The sequence below is a fragment of the Zingiber officinale genome, chromosome 1A (assembly GCF_018446385.1).
Source record: "Zingiber officinale cultivar Zhangliang chromosome 1A, Zo_v1.1, whole genome shotgun sequence".
In the NCBI taxonomy this organism is placed as follows: domain Eukaryota; kingdom Viridiplantae; phylum Streptophyta; class Magnoliopsida; order Zingiberales; family Zingiberaceae; genus Zingiber; species Zingiber officinale.
This window is the reverse complement of record NC_055987.1, coordinates 28086249-28095280: the sequence shown is the minus strand read 5'-3', so window position 1 is coordinate 28095280 and position 9032 is coordinate 28086249. Positions and strand designations below refer to the sequence as shown.

Genomic DNA, 9032 nt, shown 5'->3' with positions numbered 1-9032 from the left:
AACCACCTCTTGCCTGAATAGACATAGGACCACACAAATCAGAATGAACCAGTTCTAACGCATCTTTGGCTCTATACCCCTTGACCTTATAAGGTCTCTTGGTCATTTTACCTTCCAAGCAGGATTCGCATGTTGGAAAGTTTTCCAACTCTAATGAACCCAAGAGTCCATCGGCTACAAGCCTTTGAATCCTACTTAAGTTAATATGTCCAAGCCTTAGATGCCAAAGATATGTTTGGTTCATTTCCGAAGGTTCTTTTCTCTTATTAGAGTTAGAAGATGTGTTATTAATTTCCATATTTTGCTTAGTGGGAGAAATTGGATTTAAAGTGTATAAATTGTAAACCAATGAACCAGAATAGATAATCACCTTATTTCTCTTTATAATGACATTGTTACTAAAAGAGACTGAATATCCATCCAAATACAGTTTAGAAACTGAAATTAAATTCTTTCTAAAACTGGGTACATAAAGATAATTTCTTAAAATCAAATTTCTATTCCTATCAAATGATAAGTAGACATCTCCCACTGCAACAGCCGCCACCTTAGTAGCATTGCCCATGTAGACAGTTATCTCTCCATCAAATAGTCGTCGGGTTTCCTGGAACCCCTGCAAAGAATTGCAGACATGTTCAGTGGCTCTCGTATCTACACACTAGGTGCTGGTAGATAACACCGCTAAACATGTTTCAACAACTAGAGTATGAGATATACCTTTATTGTTCTGGTTCCTACGAGGACAGTCCGCTTTCCAATGTCTAGACTGCTTGCAGATGAAGCATTTGCCCTTCGGCTTCTTCATTCTAGCTTTCTGTCCTGTACTCTGAGGTTTATTTACCTTCTTTGCTAAAAAGACCTATTTCTTCTTCTTCTTGCCTTTCGACTTAGAAGTAGAACCATTTTTAGCATAGTGAATCTGAGAACTGTGACGAAATATTCCTTCTGCTGTCTGTAGTTCTGTCAGAAGTTCTGCCAACGTGTACTCTCTTTTATTCATGTTATAATTCAGGTGGAACTGCTCAAAACTTCTGGGTAGCGTTTGGAGAATTATATCGACCTGGGTTTCCCCATCGATTTCTCCTCCAAGGACTTGTATTTCATTCAGATAAGCCATCATTTTGAGGATATGATCCCTTACGGGTGTCTCCTTAGACATGGTGGCTGTCATTAGCTTCCTCATTGCCTCTTGCCTAGCAGTCCGACTCTGGTGCCCAAAGAGTTCTTTGAGATTGTTCATTATATCATAAGCTGTTGGTAAATCTTGATGCTGATGTTGCAATACATTTGACATAGATGCCAAAATGTAACACCGCGCCATCTCATCAGCTTTTACCCATTTCTTATGATACTCAATCTCCTCTGGGGTAGAGTCACCGTCAGGTGCATCAGGGCAAGCCTCAGTCAGTACAAACTTATAGCTTTCAGCAGTAAGAACAATATCCAGGTTTCTTTTCCAATCAATATAGTTGGGACCAGTAAGTTTGTTTTCTTTCAGTATAATGGCTAGTGGGTTGAAAGTCATCCTAAGAATCACAAAAATAAACTTTGGTCAAGACTCTAAATTTAGAATAATATTGATTCCTCAAACAATACTATTTTAAATTAACCAGCACCTCAAATCACCGTGAATATTGCATGCCACGTTAGTGTGGACGTATACAAATTCAACATTTGTAAGAGGAGGGTGTAACCCATTAATTTTATTATCTTGTCATCCTAACTTTATGACAAATAAAATTAATAGTTGGTTTCACTTTGGTCACACAGACAATAGCAGTGACTCCGTTGGGGAGGATACTATTGAATGCGTCTAAGTGTATACCATTACTTGATACTAAGTCCATTAAATAGGATTGTGCCCCTTCAGTTGGAGAAGATCACACGCTCCTAAATAATTTCCTATAACCATCCATAAAAGGAAGTTTGATCTAGTGATTCGCAACAAACCCATCCGTTGTGGAGGGAGGCACTCAGAGCCAACACGCAGGCTTGTTGCATCACTTACAAACCAGTAATGGAGACCATGACATTTATTAAAATCCGTCTCCCACTTAGTTATTTAAAATTGAGGATTTTAACCTACGCTAGCATACATCACATGCATATAAACATTACAGTAAATAAAAGCAATAAATTAGGAAATTAACTTTCCAACTATTATGACCTTTTCCACCACTGTCTTCAGTATGCTCCAACCCTAGCTGCTGCCATCTTTAGCCACCGCCATCTGGTCGAATTGTCGCATCTATCTTGCTTCTTATTCCACTGCACCTCTGGTGCTCCAAATGTACCATGCCTCGCAAGAATCCGATTCGCGACAAGAAAAAAATTTTACATATATTGATCCTATATTCCTCGAGGGAATGTATATGTAATCTAGATAGAAAAATAAAATTCTAAAAATAATACAGCTCCTGCTGTATTTTATACATATAATCATGCACACAAATAATGCCCTTGACATGTCCAAGGTCCAATCACACATAATATCAATAAGTCATATTAGTTGGAGCCTGCAACCAAAGAGTTAGCACATCCTGCTATTTTCCTGCCTAAATTATGCATGGCATGTGCATAACCTATTTGAATTCTAAAAATACACAGAGGCAAACCTTAGCTCTGATACCAATTGTTGGTTAGTCCTAGGAAAACGTACCAGTTCCACTGTACAAAAATTTTTGTACAAGTGTTGAACATTTCCTTAAATAACCTAATGTGTTCTTTAGAAATTAAATTAGGAATCGCAGACGGAACTTAACATCATTGATTCCAAATTTAACTTATCTGTTCTTAATGGTTAAGATTTGAATCGCAAGCGGAACTTAACACTATTGATTCAAATCAACCTAGATTATTAATTCCATAAATATTAATTTCCAAAATTGGCTTCCAGGACTGCATGGCGAGGCACATGACTTTCTTGGATATGGGAGCAACCACCACCGCCTAGGCAAAGCCTTTTAAGGAAAGCTAATATTTATTTCCTTAAATAACTCTAGGTTAACCAAAAGGAACAATCGAATAACAAGTTCGAAAAAGAAGAAAACACAAACTCGAAAAACTATTTCGAAAAACTAGATCTAATTGCCTCTCGTATTTAGAATTCATACAAAGAAAAATAACAATAGTATGATGTGGAAGAAAACTACTAGTTATACCTTCTCTTTGTAAGATAATGACGTCAAGATCTTCTGCTGTATTCCTCGCCTCGCCTTGGACGTCGTGTGGGCGACGATCTTCTAAGATGAACACTACCCAAAAGCTTCCTCCTTCTTCTTCTAAAATCTGGCCACCACCACCACCAAGGAGAAGATAGCAAAGGGAGAGGAAGAAGGGAGAGGGTCGGCCACACCAAGAGATCACCCAAGCAAAAGAATAAGAGTTGTGTCTCATGAAGCCCCCTCACCCCTTCTTTTATATTACTTGCCCAAGGCAAATAAGGAAAAACCTTTTACAAAAAATAAAATCATCCAAGAGTTTTTCCTTTTCTTTCCTCTTGATTGAATCAATCATCAATCAATGGTTGAGATCAATCCTATTTGGTTTAGGATTGGTATTGGCCGGCCCCTTGCTTGGACACCAAGCAAGGTGGCCAGCCACCATATTTAGGAAAGAAAAATAATTTTTTAAAAATTTTACAAGAAGAAACTCTTATAAAATTTTACAAGCTCTCTTTCCTAAAGTAGGAGTTAAAAAAGGAAAGTTTCTAAAAATTAAAATCATGTTTTAAATTTAAAAACTCTCTCATAAAATTTCCTTTTTTAACATGATGATAGAAAATTTTTATTTTAAAACTTATCTCCCTTTTTTTCTTAAATCATGAGGATGGTTAAAAAAGGAAAGTTTTAAAACTTTTAAAAACTCTCTATTAAAACATGTGGCCAAATTCAAATTAGGAAAGTTTTAAAAATTAAAATCTCTCTTTTAAAACTTATAGTTTTCTACGAAGAGAAGATTTTAAAAATTCAAAACACCCCTCCTATTTGAATTTATCTTGGCCGGCCCCTACAAGCTTGGTCACCAAGCTATAGGGTCGACCCCTATAAGAGGATGTGGCCGGCCATTGCTTGGTCACCAAGCAATGGTTCGGCCCCCTTCTTGGATACCAAGAAGAGCCTTACATTAGGATAGACTTGAGGCTTATAATGAGGATACGACAGGGACCTAGAGGAGAAATTGGTTTTGGCCGTCCGATGAGCTTGAGTATCCCGTGTTCGCCCCGAACACACAATTCAAGTACATCGATAACAACTCATTCCACTAAAGAGTTATTACCGTACTACCGCACCAATCCCAAATTACATTATGGGCTCCTTCTTATCATGAGTGTGTTAGTCTCCCTGTGTTTAAGATTACGAATGCCCACTAATTAAGTAAATTACTGACAACTCACTTAATTAATATCTAGCTCCAAGAGTAGTACCACTCAACTTTATTGTCATGTCGGAATAAGTCGACCTGCAGGGTTTAACATGGCAATCCTTATGAGCTCCTCTTGGGGACATTCTCAACCTTGATAACTAGGACACATATTCCTTCTATAATCAACAACACACACTATAAGTAATAACATTTCCCAACTTATCGGGCATATTGATTTATCGAGCTAAACCTCACTTTTTGATAAATCAAAGAAATAAATATTAAATATATGTGCTTGTTATTATATTAGGATTAAGAGTACACACTTCCATAATAACTAAGGTTTAGTTCTTTTACTAAGTCAGTACAAAAAGTACTTACCTAAATGATCCTACTCAATACACTTAAAGTGTATCAGTGTAATTTATTAGTCTAGATAAACTAATACTTAATTACACTACGACTATACTGATGATTTGTTCCTTTCCATCTAGTCGCGAGCAACTATTTATAATTTATAGAGAGCCGACAACATGATCTTCTGAGTGTGACACCATACTCCATGTTTATCTACTATATAAATTAATTGAACAATTACATTTAACAAATAAATGTAGAAAATGACCAATGTGATTCTTTTATTTCAACAAATAAATGTTTACAAAAGCTAGGCTTTTAGTATACACTCTAACAGACCGAACCTGGGATATGTGTCGACTGGATCAAGCCGAGGTGTGCGGGTCAGAGGAGACTGATCAGTCGACCGGACCCTGGGATCGGTCGACCGAACCCAGGGATAGAGTTTGACCAGATCGAAGCGGAGCGACAGATCGACGGATCAAATGCGTTGGAGATCATTTGATCGGTCGACCGAACATGAGGATCGGTCGACCGATCCGCTTCGGGTCAAAGCTGATCCTGAGACTTGGGGATCTGGATCAGCGTCTACAGAGCTATAAAAGGGAGCCTTGGGGTGCAGCTTCGATAATCAATCACAGAAGCGAACTTTCTACTTCCTGCTGCTAACAAGTCGATCCCGAAGTGCTGCATCATCATCCCAACGACCCGGAGCTCAGTTCTTCTATCTTTCATTGTCGTCGGTATATTTTATTGTTATTAATTACTGTACTTCAAATTGTAATCATTTAACGAGCCTATAGTTGTTGCCCACCGAAAGCGATCAAGGATCGCGGACCTTCGAGTAGGAGTCGAGATAGGCTCCGAACGAAGTAAAATACTTGCGTCTTTGTGTGTTTGCATTTACTTTCCGCTGCGTTTCTACTCTTAGTTTTAACTCGTTAAAATAGCCACGAGCGTTATTCACCCCCCTCTTAGTTTTAACTCTTTGAAAAATTATTTGAAAATCAATTTCAAAATCTTTGAAAAATTATTTTAAAATCCCCTTAGAAAAATTATTTGAAAATCAATTTCAAAATCTTTGAAAAATTATTTTAAAATTATTTTAAAATCCTTTGAAAAATTATTTGAAAATCAATTTCAAAATCTTTGAAAAATTCTTTTAAAATTATTTAAAAATTATTTGAAAATCAATTTCAAAATCTTTGAAAAATTATTTAAAAAATTATTTTAAAATCCTCTTTGAAAAATCCTTCGAAAATTAATTTCAAAATTATTGAAAAATCCTTCGAAAATTAATTTCAAAAATTATTTGAAAAATACTTTGAAAATTAATTTCAAAATTATTGAAAAATCCTTTGAAAATTAATTTCAAAATCATTTGAAAAATACTTTGAAAATTAATTTCAAAAATTATTTGAAAAATCCTTTGAAAATTAAGTTCAAAATTATTGAAAAATCCTTTGAAAATTAATTTCAAAATCATTTGAAAAATACTTTGAAAATTAATTTCAAAAATTATTTGAAAAATCCTTTGAAAATTAATTTCAAAAAATTATTTGAAAAATACTTTGAAAATTAATTTCAAAAATTATTTGAAAAATACTTTGAAAATTAATTTCAAAATCATTTGAAAAATACTTTTAAAAACAATTTCAAAAATTATTTGAAAAATACTTTGAAAATTAATTTCAAAATCATTTGAAAAATACTTTGAAAATTAGTTTCAAAAATTATTTGAAAAATACTTTGAAAATTAATGTGAAAATCATTTGAAAGATACTTTGAAAATTAATTTCAAAACTTATTTGAAAAATCTTTTGAAAATATATTTCAAAATCATTTGAAAAATACTTTGAAAATCAGGTTCAAAATTATTTGAAAAATCCTTTGAAAATTAATTTGAAAATAATTTAAATCATTTCTTAATCTTAGAGTTTAGAAGAAATTTTGTTAAAAATTTTAAAAGAAACACTTAGACTTTAATGTTTACAAGAAAATTAATTTGAAAAGCTAAGTGTTTCCCTCATTACTCATTTTTTTACTCCCCTCTTTATTTTGATATATGGCAAAGGGGGAGAGTATAAGAAATTCAAAGGAAAATTCAAAGGAAACTAAAATTTAAAAATTCAAAACTAAAAGAAATCAGCTTAAGGGGGAGCTTCCATTAAGGGGGAGCTTCAATGTGCTTAGGTTTTATTTACCTTTATTGCATTTTTTCACTTAACTTTGAATTTCGGTTGCCATAATCAAAATGGGGGAGATTGTTGGTGCGGGAAGCATCCGACGATTGAACCTTAGTTTTGATAATGGCAAAGGGATTCAAAGTTAAGTTTAATTGTTATCTAATGTGTATGATTGAGTGTTTCAGGAAAGTCCTAACTATGGTTAGGCAGGTGAAAACCCTAGGGGGTGGTAACCCTAGGTCCTAGGGGTGGTAACCCTAGGTGGAGAAAAGTCCTAGCTGCGGTTAGACAAGGGAAAACCCTAGGGGGTGGTAACCCTAGGTCATAGGGGGTGGTAACCTTATGCGGGAAGTCTTGGCGGGTCGACACTTCGGGCAAAAATCCTAGGGGGTGGTAACCCTAGGTTAAAATCCTGGTGTCACGAACCGGGTAGAAGTCTGGATGGGTTGAGGACCGGACATCCAGCATGAACACCGGAAGCATCGGACACTGAGCAAAAGACCAGTCGATCTGGAAGATCGTACTGGCAACAGGTAAATCTCCTGAGAGGAGTAGGTGAGGATGCATTCCCCCTAGAGGGAACAGTAGGCGTCGGGTCGACCTAGGGTTTCCGGTTGGAAATCCGAAGTCAGATCCGGACAGTCGAGAGACTGTCAAATTTATTTATATTATCTTCTAACTCTGTTTTGCAGGTAACTAACAGTTTTATACAAAGTTAGAACTGACCGGGATCGGTCGACCGAACCTTAGATTCGGTCGACCGAACCTCCAAGATAACAGATCCGGTCTCTAGAAGTTGGACCGGGCTCGACCAGGGATCGGTTGACCGGACCTCGGGATAGGTCAACCGAACCTGGGATAGGTGTCAACTAGATCAAGGCGAGGTGTGCAGGCCAGAGGAGACTGATCGTGTGAGATCTCGGAAAATTTAATTAATAGGGTTATTTGGAAAATAGCCTTATAGAATTTTTCTGGAATTTTTAGAAATTTTCTAGGAATTTTTCGGAGCTCGTATGACGGATTTTGAGGGGATCAATTTCGGGTTCGGATTAAAGCCTGTTTGGGATACCCGCTTAAGTGAGGAAAAATGTTAATTATAAATTTCCTTTCTTATTTCTTTTTCCCGAACCCGACTTAATCCTTTAACCGAGTTCTTCCTCCCCTCTCTGCCCCGACGCGATCCCGATCTCCCCTCTCTTCTCTGTCCTCTCTCGCGGGCGATCGGCGCCGACGGGAGCAAGGCTTCAGCTCCGGCGGTCTTCCTTCTACCGGCATCGATCCTTTAGCTTAGATCTAGCCGAAGCCTTCTCCTTCTCGCTCTAATCTCTCTGAAGACTCTCACGGGGATGAACCGACGCCGAGCGTGGACGAGTCGACGCCGACGATCGCCGGTGTAGATCTATCTGCGGAGCTTGCCGGAAATCAATCCAGGAGGCACGAATTATCTTGATTTCCTCTGCTCAACCCTTCCCCGATCTTTCTTCTTGTTTCTGCCGACCCTCTCTTCCCCGATTCGATCGCCGGCTTGAAGATGCCCTAGGGTTTCGAAGGTAAGCTATTAACCCTAGCTGTGGATTTTAGAGTTTTGGTTTTCTTCTCTGTTTACCGATCCTAATCTTCTTGACGGTGGAATTAGGTCTCGGGTTTGGAGAGGTTGGTATCAGGGAGGTGTTGCTTGGATTAGGGAAGGAATCAGATCAGACTCGTGCTAGGTTTTCCCTGGATTGGATCTTGGATCTCCTCTGCCTTGCTATTGATTAGGGTACGGGATTGAAGAGGAGGAGGTAAGATGAGTAGATTGTTTCTTGGACTTAGTTGGTGATAGGGTTGTGTTGAGATCTAATCTCTTTTTGATCTGATTAATTCCAGGGAGGTTTGTTTTGTTTTGGTTCCAACAGCACTTCTTTGGCTGCGGATCAAGAGCAAATGTTGGAGATTGAGGTAATTGATCAGTGATTGATTAGCCATTTATGTGTAGGAATAAATTAGAGATGATATGTTAGTATATCGTTAGTTGATACATGTTGTAATTAGTTGTTAAATTGTATCGTTAGTTGATACATGTTGTAATTAGTTGTTAAATTGTGTAGATTTATTTGTGTAGAATAAATCTAATGGAATGGT

The 9032-nt window shown here is 37.0% G+C and overlaps 1 long non-coding RNA gene across 1 annotated transcript; it reads left to right on the top strand.

Annotated features, from left to right (window-relative positions):
• The first annotated feature begins 8395 nt into the window (after positions 1 to 8395).
• On the top strand, positions 8396 to 8800 carry LOC122001646. The gene is made up of 3 exons (XR_006117419.1): positions 8396 to 8458; positions 8545 to 8692; positions 8778 to 8800. It is a non-coding gene; the product is annotated as an uncharacterized LOC122001646 (long non-coding RNA).
• Positions 8801 to 9032: the final 232 nt, after the last annotated feature.